A 19,861-nucleotide genomic window follows, 5' to 3' on the forward strand; every position below is an offset into this window, starting at 1 on the left:
GACAGTGTTAAATCCGTTTCAAATAAAGTGAACTGTTTGCTTAAACTTTCCTGTGTTCCCTCAGACCTTTGGTGCTGAGAACCAACTCAATATAGAAATTAGCTCACCCAGAGACCCTGGGGCAGAAAGACTCAAGGTACAGACTATTGTATCAAAATTGTGTTTAGTAACACAAAGGTCTCAGGAAATATTTGCCGTGTTGCTTTTTAGAACTTTCTGGTGTGAACAGAATTGCCTCCTGTTTTGTTACAGCTCTATTATATCTTATCAGTCACATTCTTTTAGCATAACATTTGAAACAAAGTTTTTAACCTGATGAAATACATATGTATTCTGACAAATCTCTGCTCTTTAAATTTTTGTTAAAATTATACAAAGAAAATTGCTTAGCATCCCAAGGAAGCATTGAGTATACCTATTCCCGTGGTTATTTCATGCTTTATTTTTATTTTTACGTGAACTCTTTTTTGACTACCTTTTCTTCAGTGATGATTGTTTCAGATAAAGCTGTCTGATATAGAGACATGGTTGCTAGGGAGACAGAGTCATGATGGCTGATGTTACCGGGGAAGGTAGAGCGGTGAGTCCCCGATTATAGAAGAGAACCATTTTTCATTCTCCTTGAAAGCGAGTCTTCTTTATACACAGATGACAAGTTCACTAACCCAGTAGAAATAAGACTTCAGAAAGAAATATGAAATTTTAATGTTTCCTCAGAGTGATGTAAACCTAAAGACATTTTTTCAGGCTGAATGAATGAGTTTACACCCACTGATCTCTTACTTGGTAGTGAACATTCTTTTGGAAAAACCAAAATGGTGCAAATCTTTTGGCTTATAAAATTAGGCAAGCTCTCTAAGGCCTTGGTCTCATCATCTGGGTTGGATGAGGAATCTTCGTCTAATATTTCTCCCGTCTTCATATTTGGTTATATGCACATCAGTAAAGACTTACTGTGATCCAGTATGTGCTAGGCATTTTACTGGGGACTTTTCATACATCTTCTAATGGAATGCCATAATCCTGATGCAAGGTATTCTTATTTCAATAAACACTGGAAAGTGGTCTATGCAGTGGAACAGGAGGGATCTGAACCCTGTTCAGTGCCACTAAGTTTTTTCTGTTGAAACATCTCTTGTAATTCTATAGCTAATGAAGAATTGAATAAATACACAAATACCAATTTGAATAAATACAAATATACCAATTTCATGTAAGCAACAATAGCACAGGTACTTTTCCTTTTAGTTTTACCAATACCTTTAAAAGTTCATATATAATAAAGTTTAATGAAAGAATTTTAGGAGATTGTCCTGGGTTTTGAAAAACAAAATATGCTAAACCTTACTTAAGTTTACCATTGAAAAGCTTGATTGGCTCCTTATTGTTTGGATCTCCTCTAGAATAGTTTAAAAACCCTCACAATGTAACTCAACTGAAAAGAAAAACTTACTAGATATCTTGTATACAATATTGTGCTAGTATGAGTAAAACTGTCATGAAGTTCTTTATTTATATAAAGAGTGGGGATATTATCAGATTATAAAAAGAAAGCGTTTTCACAGAAATGCCCCTTCAGTATTTGAAATTGGCAGTCCATCCTATCACCCATATGTTGACCTTCAATTTTAAATGTGTTCATCTGCAGCACCCTGTAACACTTCAGTGACGTTCCAAGGCCAAAGAGCATCTGCAGCTTCTTCTGAGATAAGAGAGTGCTCAGTTTATAGAATATGAGCAAAGTACATGGGGTCAACCACTGTCCTTTAAGAAAAGGTTGCCACTATTTTGCTTCATATATGAAGAAGGCATGAGTCAAGCTGAAGAATAAATTGGCACCCCATTAGCCTGAGAAACCACATCTTATAACCCAGAATATCTTTTAAAAAGCAAAAGTGGATTAAAAAAGAGAAAGAAATATTCTTGGAGAGCAAGAATTGCTCTTGAGTGCAGGTTGTATGACCTGAGAGAGATTTTTTGAGGCAACTGTGTCTGGGTTTTCAAAAGCACTGGGTAATTTTATGATCAGCATTAGTCACTTATAGCCTGGTCAGTGGAGATATGAGAGAAAGGTTATTTAAAGGCTTCTGAAGATGAGCTTATTGCCCCTGGGAATTAGGGTTGAGAGTCTTTTCCATGAAGTGCTTTTTCCTATACTGTACTATTTTTTAAGAAGCAAAAAAGAAAAAAAGTTAGATCCCTTCCTCTGAAATACCTTTTGTTGATTGCTATAAGGGGCAGGACTTTTGATTAGGTAGACTAGGTCAAGTACAGCAAATGCCACCCTACTTTAGTAGAGGTTGCTTAGAAACATAGTGTTTTGGGATCACTACCTTAATGGTTATCTACAAATTTAACACTGCCAATCTCTTATCTCACAGAGGACATGGACAAACTTTTAAATGACTCCAATTTTAGAGTTTGTGACACTGCATTAGACGTAAGCCTTTGCAGCAGACTTGAGTCTTGAACACAGACAGAGATAAGAGATTTATTTGAAAGACAAGACTTGTTTCTCCAACTGCTGGGTGCTCATAAAACATGGCAATCAGATAGAGCTGTGTGAGTTTTGAACAAGGAAGAGAGAGGAGGTATTCTTCCACACACTTTGTGATTGTAATCTATAAACCAGCTTTCAAGGAAAAGCCTTATAGTCACTTGCCGTATCTATGCAAGTTGTTAAGGGAGATAGTGACATTTAATCTATAAGATTTTGTTCATAAAGGAGCCGGTGTTACTGCTTTAAAGGATTTGAATGATTTAGTGAGTCAAAGTATTCAAATTATTTGTGTAAATTCCCTACACTGATATAGTATAGGGATTATATGGTTATGTACACTTCACGAAACATCCAGAAATTAAGAAGGAGGCCTTGTCTATAACTTAATGTGGGCCTTATATAGAACAGAAAATGATACATTCAATTCAATCCCAAGATATCTATTGAATCTATATTTTTTGTCAGGCATTGCAGCTGTGACTATGGATTAGCTATGGAGAAAATTCCACCATTAAAAAAGAATATTTACTCAATATACTGCCAGTGAGACAGATGGTACAAAACGGAGCAGGATTATTTGACCTTAGTTGCCATGTCAGCCTTTATTACCTATTCTAAAACATACAGAATATTGGTCCATTACAGCAAAGACCCAAAAGAACTGCATGTTTTTAGCTTATTAATTGCAAAGATAAATAATTTCATGAACATGTAAAATCTGTGTTCTTTGGACACACACAAATGGTTGTTGCTACATTTTTCTTTTATTTTTATTCTTTTTAAATAGGCAGTAGCTATAATTGATTCAGCACTACTTTAACAGCATAAGTAAAGGTCTATTTGCCTTGCATGATATTAAATTAAACCTGTTTCAGAGATAAACAACTTAAATTTTAATTCTCCGTATTCAAAAGTGCATTTGTGCCAATATTTCACAAATACAAGACATCTATCTTTCAGACTTTGATTCGATGTTTTGGTCGTCTTTGATTTTAGGCTTTTATTGAAAGCTTGAAAGGTATCTAATCCTTCCCTTTTCTGGAAAGATGAGAGTATTGCTTCCAAAAAGCAACTGTGCAAATATTACTTCAGATTCTCCTACTGAGTTATTTATTTGACCAGTTTATGTCAAGATTTAATCATAAGGCAAATAATATAATACAGCATTACTTATAGTGTTCTTTCAGTATATTTGATAGGAGTGTAGATTGACCACAGCATCCAATATATCCTTATAAAGAAATTTGTTTCATGTCCTTCCTCACCTATTTGAATCACTTCCATTCTCCAGTAACTGAAAGTGAGGCATTCTTTCTAGGATTTCTTTATGAATATAGGTATTTCTTTTTCATTTTTCATATATCAGATGAGCCAGTGGAGTGTGACTAGACTACATTTTCCTTTTCAAGCAATTTTTTTTCTTTATCTCGGCAAATATTCTTGCAGTACTGCCTTCTTCTTTATGAAGAGTGTGTGTATACATAGAATTTGTACTATGTATATATAATACAGATATATGTTATGGAGAGAGAAAGGAAAAGTATGCGTGTGTCTATACATATAGATACACACACACACAGAGATGATACTTGACGTAATGAGGTTACATCCTGATAAACTCATTGTAAATTGAAAATAGCATAAGGCAAAAATGCATTAAATACACCTAACCTCCTGCACAGCATAGCTTAGCATAACCTACCTTAAATATACTCAAAATGCTCACATTAGTCTATAGTTAGACAAGATCATTTAACACAATCATTTATGATTTTTTAATAAAATGCTGGATAGCTCACATAATTTATTGAGTATTATACTGCAAGTGAAAAACAGCATGTTGTATGGTTACTCAAGGTATGATTTCTACTGAATGCCTATCACTTTCACACCACTGTAATGTTGAAAATCGTTAAGTTGAAGCATCACAAGTTTGGGAACCATCTGTACATATATGTGGGACACACTCACTTTACCTCATGAGACAAGGGAGTGTAAGAAAAAAAAATTAGGAACCTATCATTATTTCCGCCATTTTGGTAAGTTTCTAAAGCCTAAAGCTTTCTAAACTTGGGCAAGTTTCTAAACCTTTAAGAACTGCAGTTTCTTTATTTGCAAAATGGAGCTAATTGTATCTACCTATTTTGGGTTTCATGAAGTTTAAATTAATGTGCAAAGGAAATAGATTATGACAAATTGTAGAAAAGTGTCAGCCTTTCGTCCTTAATGTTAGTTATTGAGTATATTAGCAGGGTAAAGCAAATTATTCTTTACTGTTTTGCACAAAGAGCCAAGAGAAGTAGTAAGACTACGTATTACATTTTTAATGTATAAGATTGTCAATCTGAAGAAACAGGATTTAGCACTAGGAGATAATGATGGCATTATTTCACATGTTTTCTCAGATGTAACCAAGGTATACTCATTTGAAATTGTATTAACCATTGAAACTACCCTCTAGTTTGACAAATTATTTCAGTGAATGGAGTTGGTTTGGAACTTTGTATTTTTTCCCCTGAAAATATTATGTATAACCCAAATGTATATTTTGTCCAATGCAAATACTCAGTTCATAATTATGCCAGGAGGACTTCAGGAAGTTTAAATACAACACAACCCCCAGACGAGTTTAAATACAACACAACCCTCAGATGTAGCAGCTCACATTAATCTGTTAAACATTTGTAAGTAGCAGCATTTGTGGTGGATAGTCTCCAGTGATGGTTACCATATATCCCTCTCTTCCCTGTACATGTCTGCTGCTCTTCCCACCAAGAGATGGAGTCTCATTTCCATCTCCTTAAATATAAACTGGGCTTGGTGACTAGTTTGACGAATAAAATGGGGCAGAAATGATGCTCTGGAGTCTATGAGGCTAGGTTACAAGAAGTTTCAAAGCTTCTTTGTTGATCTTTTGGGCTGTTTCCTCTCAGAGTCCATCTGCTGAGCTGTGAGAAATCCACAGAAGAAGAAAGCATGTATAGGAGCACCTGTTGGCAGCTCCAGCTGAGCCATAGTTGGCCACCATTATCTACCACCAGCCTTGGATGACCAGCCCAGTCAAGGCTGCCTGAGGCTGTTGGACTGCAACCACATAGGAAACGCCAGTCATAGAGTTAATTATAAATTGTTGTTTTAAGCCACTGAGTTCTGGGATAGTTTATTATATATGATAGAACAGCCTTATAAGCAAATTACATGGTGGCTTATACAAACATGTTTACATAAAGATGCAGTATGTGTTATATGAAACCTCAAAATATTAGACTTTATACCCTTAATAGGCCCAAATTCTGTTTTTCATTTCAATGGGATCAGGTTTCAAAAACATAGTGAATGTATGGTGCTAGATTTGAGACAGAGTTGAAATACAGCATTTTGGAACTCGAAGCTTCATATACATTCATCTATTCATTTAAATGTTGATTATGTACATATGCAAAGCAATATACCAGGTGCTGTGGGGGATAAAGGGATGAATCAGAAAGCTACTAATATTAGCATTTTGGAAGCCCCTCCCTTCTCTCCCTGAAGACAATAAAGCACAGCAATCAAATTTCCTGCCGAGTTATCATTTGGCGTTTTCTCTCTTCCACACTCTTGACCATTTTTTCAGGTGATTAGTTTCTTTGAGTGTTTGAAAGTGTAAAAGGGAAAAAAACTGAAGAAAAAGTGGCTAAATACACAATGACGTAGTAACCTTAAAACAAACAAATAAACAAGTAAGCAATCTAGAATTTTGATGAAGATTTGTACGTTGTGTGTGTTTGCTCAAAAAAAAAAAGTATTTTTTTCACCCCATAATCTTGCTGTTCTTTCAGTGAGATTTATATTCATGATCTGGTATAAATGACAGGATGGATCAGAGATTATTTTGTAGCTCAGATGCTTTACATGTTATAAACTAACTGCTTATTGCTTTCAAGTATTGTCACTTTGCTAAGATCCCGAGCTCTGAAGGGAGAGAAGTTGGACTCTACTTCTGACTCTGACAATTATTATCTTTTTACCTTGGGTAATTTGCAAAACTCACTAAGCCTAAGTTTCATTATCTATAAGTAGAATGTAAAGATGGCATTGGCATCCAAATGCTATTGTGAATATTTGTTGTAATGATGCACGCAAAGTACTTGCAAGGGTTCTAGCACATAGTGAGAGACAGGATTTTTCTGAGGTCATGATCATGCATGATTACATTATATAAAGAAATGGTGATATTAAGAGTTCTGTGCAATTTTATTTAGGTTCCACAGTTAATCACTGGGGGCAATTTAAGAATTATTTAGAACTATTTACTTCTTATAAATGGTTTTAAAATTTAACACAATCTTTTCAAAAGCAGCACAAGCATTCTTAAAATGCAATTCCATGTAGATGGACCACTTGTCTGGTTGAAGTGGGGATGGGGAACAGTCTTACTTTGCACAGTGGTTCTCTTATGACAAAACTCTAATGGCTTAGTGAAGTCCAGTTTAAAAACTACTACATGGGCCTGGCATGGTGGCTCATGCCTGTAATCCAGCGCTTTGGGAGGCTGAGGTGAGTGGATCACTTGAGCTCAGAAGTTCAAGACCAGCCTGGGCAACATGGTAAAACCCTGCCTACGAAAAATACAAAAATTAGCCTGGTACGGTGGCATGCATCTGTAGTCCCAGCTACTTGGAAGACTGAGGTGGGAGGATCACTTGAGCTGAAGAGATCGAGGCTGCAGTGAGCAGAGATGGCACCATTGCATTCCAGCCTGGGCAACAGAGTGAGACTCTGTCTCAAAAAAAAAGTAATGTATCAATATTGGCTCTTCAATTTGATCAAAGGTACCATACTACTGTTAATAATGCAAAATGTTAATAGTAGGGGAAAACTGCAGCGGTTGCAGTGGGCTGAGATGGTGCTATTGCACTTCAGGCTGGGTGACAGAGTGAGACTCCATCTCAAAAATCAAAAACAAAAACAAACCAAACGACTACACTAGGCTATTATTTCTCTGTTTGTAGCTCTATTTCTTTCTAGTCCTGCTTTGCCAAGTGTTTTACGCATTCTGAACCATGTATTATTTTAAATGTCCTCTGCCCTTCCTTGCTGCCTATCAGTGTTTATGCTACTATCTCCCCTACATAAACCTAACCTGTGGTTTTGCTTTTCAGCTATAAACCTCATTGCACCAGCTTGGAGCTGAAAGGATGTCAGGGGAACATGTTTTAAGAAAAGAGCCTTAAAATGCATTAGCTTCCTATTACAAATCTTTTATCCCAATTAAAAAGTGGAATCAAACATGTTTCACCTTAATTGCTTAAGCAGCCTGAGCTACATGTTCATTGCATAGTTTCAAGTTGTGTAATTTGGGGTCTCTCCAAATACATTCTAGGGAAGTTGGTAAAGGCACTACCAGCTGGTGAACACAGATGCTATTTCATTAACAGAGTTAGCCAAATCTTGATGAATCCTAATTTATATTTGCTTAAACCAGGAAGTCTAATCTTTTTAAGTTCATTTTCCCAGACTTTCAGAAATCCCCAGTGATGTTTACACATTCATGAAATTCGCCTAGTTGTAGGTCTAATTTCAGTAAGTCCAGTCCAAACACCACAGACCTTAGAGTTGTTCCCTAATTCTTATGTTCCACCCTCAGGCTTGACCACTGCTGTCACTAATGAGGCTAGACATCCTTTATATTTGACATGGGCAGCTTGAATCCTGCTTCTGCACCTATAGAGTATAAATGAGAATGTCCCTGGTTAGAGAGAGGAGCTGAAAGTTCACTTTAATAAGTGCTAGAGTAGTGGCAAAACCTCCTTTAATTACAAAAATCAAGTTATAAGAATAAAATAGACACTGCATTACCTCAAAAGCACAGGCAACAAATGCAAAAATAAATGAGGTTATATTAAATGAAAAAAATTCTGCACAGCAAATCAAGCAAGTAACAAAGTGAAAATACAACCTAAAGAATGGGAGAAAATATTAGTAAAATATTCATCTGACAACGGATTAATATCCAAAATATACAAGGAACTCAAACATCTCAACAACAAAAAGAACCAAGCAATCCAACTAACTAATGTGCAAAGGATCTGAAGAGACAGTTCTCAAAAGAAGACATACAAATGGCCGGTAAATATATGAAAAACATGCTGTTATTTTCAATTTTTATGTTGTATCTCTTATAACTAATATATTGTTGGAATTTAAAAAATATAGCATTTTTTTTGTTTTTTTAAATCGAATATTTAGTGCATATAGATGATGAAATTACTAGTGTTTCAAATTGTTCTGTCTTTTTTATCCTTTCTTGCCTTTTTAGGATTATGTTTGATTATTCTATTCTTCCCCTTTAGTACTTTGAAAGTTGGACATTATGTTTCCTTTTAGTCACTTTCCTAGAAATTATAATGTGAATAATTAACACATCAGAAGTTAATGTCAAAAGATACCTTTACCTCTTTCCTAAGCAATACAAATCTTAAAATACTTTAATCCCATTACTCTTCTCTTGTTTTATGTTATTTTGCTATGCATATTAATTTTATTTTTATCCTCAATAATCCATTATGATTATTATTGGTTTTATATAGTAAAAATTCATTTATGTTTACTCAAATATTTTCTAATTTCTTTGCTGTTTATTTTTTCTTGCTTTCTGACATTCCACTGGTATCATTTTTATTTATCTGAAAAATATCATCTAGAATTTTATTAGTAAAGATCTGTTAGTGGCAAACTTTCTTAATTTTTGTTTGCAAGAAAAATCTATTATTTCCCCATTTTGAAAAAAATGTATTTTCTTTGGATATAGAATTCTAGATTGAAAGTCCATTTTTTCAGCTCATTGAAAGTATCATTCCATTATGTTTTGGTTTTACTAATGTTCTTGAAAAGTCAGCTGTCAGTCTAATTGTTGATCTTTTGAAAGTAATCTTTTGTTTTTCTCTGGCTTCTTTAACATCTTCTCTTTGTCTTTAGTGTTCTGCTTCTTTACTATAATGTACCATTTCTCCTGGGAGGGGATATATTAGGTTTCTTTAATTTAAAGATTGATGTCTCTTATTACTTCTAGAATATTTTCAGCCATTATCTTCCCAAATATTTGCTTCTACCTCATTCTCTCTTACTTCTCCTTCTGGGGCTCTGATAAAAAATTTGTTATACATGCTAACTCTAACTCTATCCTCAATTTTTCTTAACTTTGCTTTGTCTCTTTGTTTACCCCCAATCCCATTTATTTATGTCTTTATGTTGCATAGGAGAGTTTCTTTTCTTTTGCTTTTTGACACATTTTATTCAGATAGCAATCTGATCACACATCGTCCAAGAACACTCAAATAATACATCAAATATAATTAAATGTTAAAGTGTTGTCTTCAAACATTGTAGCCAAGAATGCCACACTGGCCCCTGATCTCTCCAATATAAAAGCACATCGACACCTCAGTGACCACCAAACTATTCAGCACAGCTTCCTTAACTGTGAGCTGTTTGAAACTAACAGCTTGAGTAATACTGACTATTTTTTAAAGCTCTGAATAGCTCTAGCGATATCAGCAGGGGGTGGAGGAACCAGTTCAACCTTGGTGTAGTACCAAAATTTGGCCAAACAAAGCTTCAAATAAGTCATAGCAGCATTCACCAGTGTTGAGGCATCCACTGCAAGGTTATGAACAAATTGGGCCATCATTCTAGGATGAAAAGTTTGTCACCCCAAATGACCAGCTGAATCACTTTCTTCTAATATATTTTACACTGCTTAATTTTCTCCTCAGCTGTGATTAATCTGCTCACAAAAACATCAACTGAGTTTTAAAATGTAAATAAAAATATTTTTAAAAATTCTGGAATATCTACTTTATCCTTTCTCAGATTTGTTGGGTTACTTTTTATAACTTATTAAACTCTTCTCTAATATCTTAAGTCTCAATCTGTTTTGGCATTTTTCTTCTCAGTGCCTTGTTTCAGTGGTTTTAATTTTGAGTTGCTCATTTTTCTTGGGAAATTATTTACGGGAATACTTTGAGTCCTGGGATAAAAATGAAAATAAAGATAAGATCCAGAGATGACTTTTGTTTGTTTCTCTCAAATATCTGAGGGAGTTGTGTCTCAGATTACTTTAAACTAAATTTACAGTCTAAGGTCTCTTGGACCACACAGGTGATATGAATTAGAGCTATAAATCTGTACAAAGCTTGGCCTATGATTAGAACTTTGCAGGGAAGATTTATCTGTATTTCCTTGTAGCTCCCTATAGGCAGGGAAAATAGAAGGTGGGATGAACTTACTTCTGATTCACTTTCACTGAGTGTGTAGCCACTTGGGGTCTCAAATTATTGGTTGGGAAGGGTCTCTTATAGGCTTCCTAACCTGGGTTAACTCTGTGCTTTTTTTAATCCGAGTCCATGAGGCTGTGAAAATGACAATCAAGTGTGTTGCTTCAGAAACTATGTCTTTGACAAAATCAGCTTTAGTCCTTTGTTTACTATTTAGATTCTCTTTTCCACTTAGTTCTGATTGATGATATTTTACTATTTTGTCATATCGTACACAGTTTTAACATGACATTGTATATTTAATCCAGTCTTTTTAGCTGTTTTCTTTTTTCTTCCATTTATTTATTTTATTGCATTTTAGGTTTTGGGGTACATGTGAAGAACATGCAAGATAGTTGCATAGGTACACATGTGGCAGTGTGATTTGCTGCCTTCCTCCCCATCACCGACCTCTGGCATCTCTCCCCTTGCTATCTCTCCCCAGCTCCCCACCCTCCACCGTCCCTCCTATATGTCCCCCCAACTGACTCCAGTGTGTAGTGCTCCCCTCCCTGTGTCCACGTGTTCTCATTGTTCAACACCGCCTATGAGTGAGAACATGTGGTGTTTGATCTTCTGCTCTTCTGTCAGTTTGCTGAGAATGATGGTTTCCAGGTTCATCCATGTCCCTACAAAGGACCCAAACTCATCGTTTTTGATGGCTGCATAATATTCCATGGTGTGTATGTGCCACATTTTCCCTGTCCAGTCTATTATTGATGGGCATTTGGGTTGGTTCCAGGTCTTTGCTATTGTAAACAGTGCTGCAATGAACATTCGTGTGCATGTGTCCTTATAGTAGAACGATTTATAATCCTTTGGATATATACCCAGTAATGGGATTGCTGGGTCAAATGGAATTTCTATTTCTAGGTCCTTGAAGAATAGCCACACTGTCTTCAACTAAATGGTTGAACTAATTTACGCTCCCACCAACAGTGTAAAAGTGTTCCTATTTCTCCACATCCTCTCCAGCATGTGTTGTCTCCAGATTTTTTAATGATCGCCGTTCTAACTGGCGTGAGATGGTATCTCAATGTAGTTATGATTTGCATTTCTCTGATGGCCAGTAATGATGAGCATTTTTTCATATTTGTTGGCCTCATGTATGTCTTCTTTTGTAAAGTGTCTGTTCATATCCTTTTCCCACTTTTGAATGGGCTTGTTTGTTTTTTTCCTGTAAATCTGTTTTAGTTCTTTGTAAATTCTGAATATCAGCCCTTTGTCAGATGGGTAAACTGCAAAAATTTTTTCCCATTCTGTTGGTTGCCGATTCACTCTAATGACTGTTTCTTTTGCTGTGCAGAAGCTGTGGAGTTTGATTAGGTCCCATTTGTCTATTTTGGCTTTTGTTGTCAATGCTTTTGGTGTTTTGGTCATGAAGTCCTTGCCTACACCTACGTCCTGAATGGTTTTGCCTAGATTTTCTTCTAGGGTTTTTATGGTGTTGGGTCTTATGTTTAAGTCTTTAATCCACCTGGAGTTAATTTTGGTGGAGGGTGTCAGGAAGGGGTCCAGTTTCTGCTTTCTGCACATGGCTAGCCAGTTTTCCCAACACCATTTATTGAACAGGGAATCCTTTCCCCATTGCTTATTTTTGTCTGGTTTGTCAAAGATCAGATGGTTGTAGATATGTTGTGTTGCCTCCGAGACCTCTGTTCTGTTCCATTGGTCTATATCTCTGTTTTGGTACCAGTACCATGCTGTTTTGATTACCGTAGCCTTGTAGTATAGTTTGAAGTCCGGTAGTGTGATGCCTCCTGCTTTGTTCTTTTTGCTTAGAATTGACTTTGCTATGCCGGCTCTCTTTTGGTTCCATATAAAGTTTAAGGTGGTTTTTTCCAGTTCTGTGAAGAAGGTCATTGGTAGCTTGATGGGGATAGCGTTGAGTCTGTAAATTACTTTGGGCAGTATGGCCATTTTCACGATATTGATTCTTCCTAACCATGAACATGGAATGTTTCTCCATCTGTTTGTGTCCTCTCTTATTTCGTTGAGCAGTGGCTTGTAGTTCTCCTTGAAGAGGTCCTTTACATTCCTTGTTAGTTGTATTCCTAGGTATTTTATTCTCTTTGTGGCAATTGTGAATGGCCTTTCGTTCTTGATGTGGCTCTCTTTAAGTCTGTTATTGGTGTATAGGAATGCTTCTGATTTTTGCATATTGATTTTGTATCCTGAGACTTTGCTGAAGCTGCTTATCAGTTTCAGGAGCTTTTGGGCTGAGACGATGGGGTCTTCTAGATATACAATCATGTCGTCTGCAAATAGAGACAATTTGACTTCCTCCTTTCCTATTTGAATACCTTTATTTCTTTTTCTTGCTCCGGCTAGAACTTCCAGTACTATATTGAATAGGAGTGGTGAGAGAGGGCATCCTTGTCTAGTGCCACATTTCAAGGGGAATGCTTCCAGTTTTTGCCCATTCAGTATGATATTGGCTGTTGGTTTGTCGTAAATAGCTTTTATTATTTTGGGATACATTCCGTCAATACCTAGCTTATTGAGGGTTTTTAGCATAAAGCACTGTTGAATTTTGTCAAAGGCCTTCTCTGCATCAGTTGAGATAATCATGTCGTTTTTGTCTTTGGTTCTGTTTATGTGGTGAATTACGTTTATAGGCTTGTGTATGTTGAACCAGCCTTGCATCCCTGGGATGATTTAGCTGTTTTCAAAAGGCTAATCAATCCCTCCCAATTCTCAGCCACCATAATATCTGAAATAGAAATCTCTATTTTCTTTCTATGCTAGTAGTGAATCACTTAATAATATGTATTTGTCACATGTCTTGCTTTTTTATTAATACTTATTGGATTGTATGAAATTTTATCTGTATATGTCATCATTCCAATTGCCTTGTAAACTGCCCAAAACAACTTTGTTATGACCTGCATGGCAGGTAAACAATGCTGTTAACATCATTGTTGCCCAGCATATAGTGGCTGATTGAAAGAATGGGTTAGTATTTCTTTAAGGAGTGTTTATACTTATCAATATAGCGCCAGTGACCCACTGGTAGTAAGTCATGCTCTTTAAGTTTTTTTCTACATTAGTGCAAATCTATCTCTACTCCTGGATGCGATTTGTCATCAGGGGATTAAATTCATGAAAGAGAGGAGATTAGGAAATTCATATGCAGACTACTTGTGAGTATTTTTGAGACGGTAGTGGCAGAGGTGGCTAGTTTTCTCCCAAAATCTGTTCTATTTTTCTTCCATTACAATAGAGTTTTAAGCTAGATACCCAACTTCCTAGAAAAATAAAAATACACTGGTCAGCTTCCTTTGTAGTGAAGTATTAAATGTGGCTATATTCTAGTCAATGGAATGTAAGTGGAATTATCCTGTGACAGCTTCCAGGATCCTTCAATGTGATTCAGTTGGTAGGTAGCCATGAATGCTTCTTACTCTTTTGCTCTAACTGGTTGCACAGCATATATGTAAGGCTGCAATTCCATCTCAGACCGTGAGTGAGGACAGAATCCATAGGATGCCAGAGCAGAAAGTTGGAAAAAGCTTGGGTCTCTAAGGGCTTTGTGAAACAGGGCTGTTTACCGCCTTTCTAGTTGTTTACCTTTAATATTGTGCCTGAAAGACAAACTTCTAGCTTGTCTAAGCTACTGTTATTTTGGATTTCTAATAGTAACATCTGAACATTAGTCTAACAAATCTGGGGAGTAAACAGTAAATACCAGAAATTATGCAGCCAGGTAGTTTGTTTATAAATGTCTAGGATCCATGACATAACATTTAGCCACACTTAATTTACAGATTTTTTCAATCCTTAGAAAGGTAGGATTGGATGGTAAATAGTGTAAGCTAACTGTGTGACATCTGTGTTAAACGTTTAAACAAAATATATAGTAATGTTACAGTTTTCAATATATGCTTTGAGTGCCATTATTCTGTAATTTTAAAATGATCTTTTTAATGTCTCCACATTAAATGCTTTCTCTGTATTATTTTTGATAATTGTATGGAGTAGGTTAAACCACAGAGAAAGGATTCTCAGTCTTGGTTGAATTTCACATCATAATGCAATGAATAGCTCAGGAACCGTGAGACTTTTTTTTAAAACATAACATGGCTGGGTATTTGTGATTTATATTCATGCATATAATATTTTCCCAGTAAAACCAAATAAACTGACCAGAGCCATTTCTATGACGTTGTTTTTTTTGTTACACCATTGAAATACTAATATGATTTTCATTTCAGCAACTTTCATTGATTTTATAAAAATAAGAAGGTGAATATAAAGATTTTGCCTGATCTTTCAGAAACAGATAATTACCATGTAATATAGCTATTCTGAGGCTTAGAACTGATTCACTCTTCAGCTTATTCTAATAGAATGTCAAAATGTTGCTATTGCTTTCAAAAAAATAGCCTACAAATTATAACTAAAGGCAATTTTCACTTATAGACAGATACCAAAGTCTTAAATAAAATAATAACAAATTGAAATAGCAGTATATAAGTCATCCCACGTCATGACCAAGTGAGTTTCCTCCTAGCTTTGCAAGTATGGTTGCATATTAGGTGATATGGTTTGGCTGTGTGTCCCCACCCAAATCTCATGTTGAATTATAAACTTCAGTGTTGAAGGAGGGGCCTGGTGGGAGGCGATTGGATCATGGGGGCAGATTTCTTCCTTCCCCTGGCTGTTCTCCTGACAGTGAGTGAGTTCTCACCAGATCGGACTGTTTAAGTCTGTAGCACTTCCCCCTTCTCGCTGTCTCCAACTCTGCCATGGTAAGATGTGTTTGCTTCCCGTTTGCCTTTCACCACGATTGTAAGTTTCCTGAAGCCTCTCAGCCATGTTTCCTATACAGCCCGAAGAACTGTGAGTCAATTAAACATCTTTTCTTCATAAATTACTCAATTGCAGGTAGTTCTTTATGGCAGTGTGAGAATAGACTGAGACATTAGGAAAGCTACAAAGCTGGGTACAGTGGCTCACATCTGTAATCCCAGTGCTTTGGGAAGCTGAGGTGGGAGGATTAATTGAGCCCAGGAGTTCAAAAGCTACTAGGATAATGCATTTTACTAATATATTTTTTAGATGGAATGTTTTGCTTTGTCTTCCAGGCTGGAATGCAGTGGCACAATCATGGCTCACTGTAGCCTTGACCTCCTAGGATCAAGCAATCCCCCCACATCAGCCTTCCAAGTAGCTGGGATTAGAAGCACGTGCTACCACTCCTGGCTATTAAAAAAAAATTTTTTTTGTAGAGATGGTGGTGTCTCATTATGTTGCTCAGTCTGATTTTAACTCCTGGGCTCAAGCATTCCTCCCACCTTAGCCTCCCAAAGTGCTGGGATTACAGGTGTGAGCAATGTAAGTGCTCCAAATGCAAAAGCAGTTTGGAATTCCAGAGTGCTGGAATTATCCAGCCCATTTTGCTAATAAATTTAAAGGATGAGGGGATAATAACTCAATAGATACTGAAAAATCTCTAATCCTAATACAATTTCTTAGAAAAACAGAAATAAAGAGAAAATCCTTTAACTACAGTGGGGTTTATGAGAGATCTTAAGCATGGATTATACTTAATGTTAAAACATTAGAAATGTTTATATTATAGCTAAGCACAAGACAAAAATATTCACTATAGCTAGTAATAGTCTACATTGGAGAGAAGTCTTGCTCAATTCAATAAATTAAAAAATATAAATTATATAAAGTATATCTTTTATAATATTGCTTATATTATATTATGTGTAATAATTTACATGTTTCTATTACTTTTTTTGGGGGTGGGGAGGTAGAGTCTCGCTTTGTCGCCCAGGCTGGAATGCAGTGGCGCAATCTTGGCTCATTGCAACCTCTGGCTCCTGAGTTCAAGCAATTCTCCTGCCTTGGCCCCCTGAGTAGCTGTGACTACATGCACCTGCCACCATGCCCGGCTATTTTTTTTGTATTTTTAGTAAAGACAGGGTTTCATCATATTGGCCAGGCTAGTCTCAAACTCTTGACTTCAGGTGATCTGCCTGCCTCAGCTTCCCAAAGTGCTGGGATTACAGGCATGAGCCACTGCACCCAGCCACGTTTCCATTACTTATATAAGTAATAGAAATATTATGTAATTATATATATTAAACAGCAATATATATTACTTACAGATTTATATGTTATATATGTAATGTGAATCTATGTATATAATATTATTGATGCAAAAAGAAAAGAATAGAGCAATGGGACAATAGTGGAATCTAAAAATATATTTATGTTTATATGCAATTTTAAAATATAATAAAGGTGGTATTCCAGTTTATTTGAGGAATAATTTCCTCAAAAAGGCGAAATTCCTGGAATTTAAGAAGAAAAAAATCTGAGGGATTTGACTCTAAAATATGCAATGAAACAAATAAACAAACAAACAAAACCTGGTTATGATAAAAGATGAATTTAAAAGACTAGCGATAAAACAGAATGAAAATATGCATATGTGTGTATAAAAAAGAATTATCCTAATATCCAAAACCATCTCCATATTAATAATGAAGTTAAACTAATAAAGAGAAGGGCAAAGAATGTGAAACACAAATCAGTGCATGAACTTTTGAAATGATTTTAACTCTTATGAGTAATGGAGTTATTATTCATAACTATTATGATTAACCCCATTATTGTAATACAGTTATTAATAAAATTAATAAAAAATTTTATTCGCATAATTTTAAAAAAGTGAAAAAAATGGATACTATACAGGTTTGGTGAAACTGTGAGAAAATGGTAACTCTGAATATACTGCTCATGGAGATACACATTGGTTAAGACTCTGGAAATATCTATCAAATTTTTAAAATTAGTTTAATTTTTGAACCAAATTTCAACTTCTATGCACATGAGTATTGACTTATGTACTGGTGTAACCAAGTGCCCCATTTTTTAAGTTTTATCCTTTCTCCTTTTTCTTCTTTGTGTTCACTTAACCACTAGGTACCTCCTCACATTGCTAGCATATCTGATTATGTGTTTGCTTAAAAGTTTCAGAGATAAATCTTGAAACAATGCAAGCACCTGTGGAAATCTCCCCCACCAGGAGATTGCTTCAAGGCTACAGTTAATTTACAATCCAGCTGAGCCCAAGATGATGCCAGCGTAATCACTATATGGGGCAATAACAAGACATCTAAACAAGTCACAACACAGACCTACACTGCCTTGCCCTCTGCATGTACTCCACTTCTCAAACTTCCCCTTTTTAAAATTCTTGCATTGTGCTTGGAAATTTTCACTGTTTCCATGAAGGCAAGAGGCTGGACTGTTTTCCCCATTGCTAGTTTTTGGTTCATAATAAAGTTATTCTCCTTCCATGAATTGCTAATTGCTAATTGGTTGACAAGTGGTGAGCAGCTGAACCAGAATTTGGTAACGCTGGGATATTCAGTGCAACAGAACTTATAATCAGGAGTAACTAAGACTGCCTAAATGTAAATCAATAGTAAAATGGTTAAATGGAAGTTTTATTTATTTATTTATTTTGGTGACAAGGTCTTGCTCTGTCTACCAGGCTAGAGTACAGTGGCACAATCATAGCTCACTATGGCTTCAATCTCCTGGGCTCAGCTCATCTTCTTGCCTCAGACTTCTCAGGTTGCAGGGCTACAGATGGGCCCCACTATCCCCACCTATTTATTTTAATTTCATAGAGATGGGATCTTGTTATGTTTCCCAGACTAGTGTCAAACTCCAGGCCTTAAGAGCTCAGCTCTTCCCACCTCAGCCTCTCAAAGTGCTGGGATTACAGGTGTAAGCCACCCCATCCAGCAAATGGAAGATTTACATAATAGATATTCTGCTGTAGTTAAAAAGAGTTAGGAAATATTTATACAACATATTACTAAGTGATAATAAAATAATACTTCAGAACAATGTTTATAGCATAATTTTATTTATTAAAAATCAATTCATACATATTTCTATGTATAAATATATGCACTAAAGCGTGAACAAAATTTCCATTAATTATGATTTGGGGAGGCTCTATGAAAGAGGCAGAGTCAGAAGAGGGCAACACAGAAAGTAAAATGTGGCATTTACTTTGTAAGCTATATAGTTCTCTATTATTTTAATTTTTTTAAAAACCTATAGCCTATACATTTGTTAAAACAATTGCAAAGATTCAGTATTGACCTTCTTTCTAATTTAGGGATATTCCTGCACAGAATATTTTAGTTGTTCGTGAATAATTCACATACCATTCAATGTAGCCATTTTAAGGAAAGCTTGATTGATTATTGAGAATTAAATATACATATGAAATAGTTTTGCAGGAATAAAAGCAGTATAAAATGTTAGCTATTTTTATTATAATAAATATGTATATATAATATACAGAAAGTGGTTTTATTCACTTCACTCACAGCTCTAACAAAGCTATTTGCTTAGGTATAAATATAATTCTTTCAGATAATGAAGACCTGGAGTAAGACGTTAGAACATTTCTGTTTGTTTCTTTTAAGAGAATCTTAAAGTTCTTGAAAATTGGAGGGGAAAAAGAGATGTTCAAAAGTGTCTGAAAGAAATCAAAGGCTGTAAAATGTTTAGAGAAGTTTATTCTGAGCCAATATGAGTGACCGTGGCTTGGGGGACCACATTGAGAAAGTGTGCCCAAGGTGGTCATGTTACAGTTTGGTTTTATACATTTTAGGGAGACAGAAATTACAGGGAAAGACATAAATCAATACATGTAAGGTATACATTGGTTCAGTCCAGAAAGACGGGACATCTTCAAAGGGAGTGAGCGTTGTGGGGGGGGGGGGGTGTCTTAATGGTCACAGGTGAATTCAAAGATTTTTTTTGATTGGCCACTGGTTGAAAGAGTTAAGCTTTGTCTAAAGACCTAAAGTCAGTAGAAAGAAGTGCTTGAGTTAAGATAAGGGAGATTGTGGAAGGCAAGGTTCTTGTTATGTAGATGAAGCCTCTGGATAGGGGCTTCAGAAAAGAAAGGGATGGTAAAGGTCTTTTTTCAGACCTTAAAAGATGCCAAATGCTTAGTTGATCTCTCCTAGATCCAGGAAAGGATTAACCTCGTTAATGAAGATTCTCTACAGATGCA

At 35.8% G+C, this 19,861-nt stretch overlaps 1 long non-coding RNA gene across 1 annotated transcript in view; it reads left to right on the top strand.

The window, feature by feature from the left end:
• LOC108307437 overlaps positions 1–6,056 on the top strand; it is a 232,296-nt gene extending 226,240 nt beyond the window's left edge. Inside the window, exon 4 of the long non-coding RNA XR_001826536.2 lies at positions 5,434–6,056. This is a non-coding gene — a long non-coding RNA (uncharacterized LOC108307437). The remainder of the gene's footprint in view (positions 1–5,433) is intronic.
• Positions 6,057–19,861: the final 13,805 nt, after the last annotated feature.

Source organism: Cebus imitator, unplaced genomic scaffold, assembly GCF_001604975.1.
Source record: "Cebus imitator isolate Cc_AM_T3 unplaced genomic scaffold, Cebus_imitator-1.0 Scaffold4, whole genome shotgun sequence".
NCBI lineage: Eukaryota > Metazoa > Chordata > Mammalia > Primates > Cebidae > Cebus > Cebus imitator.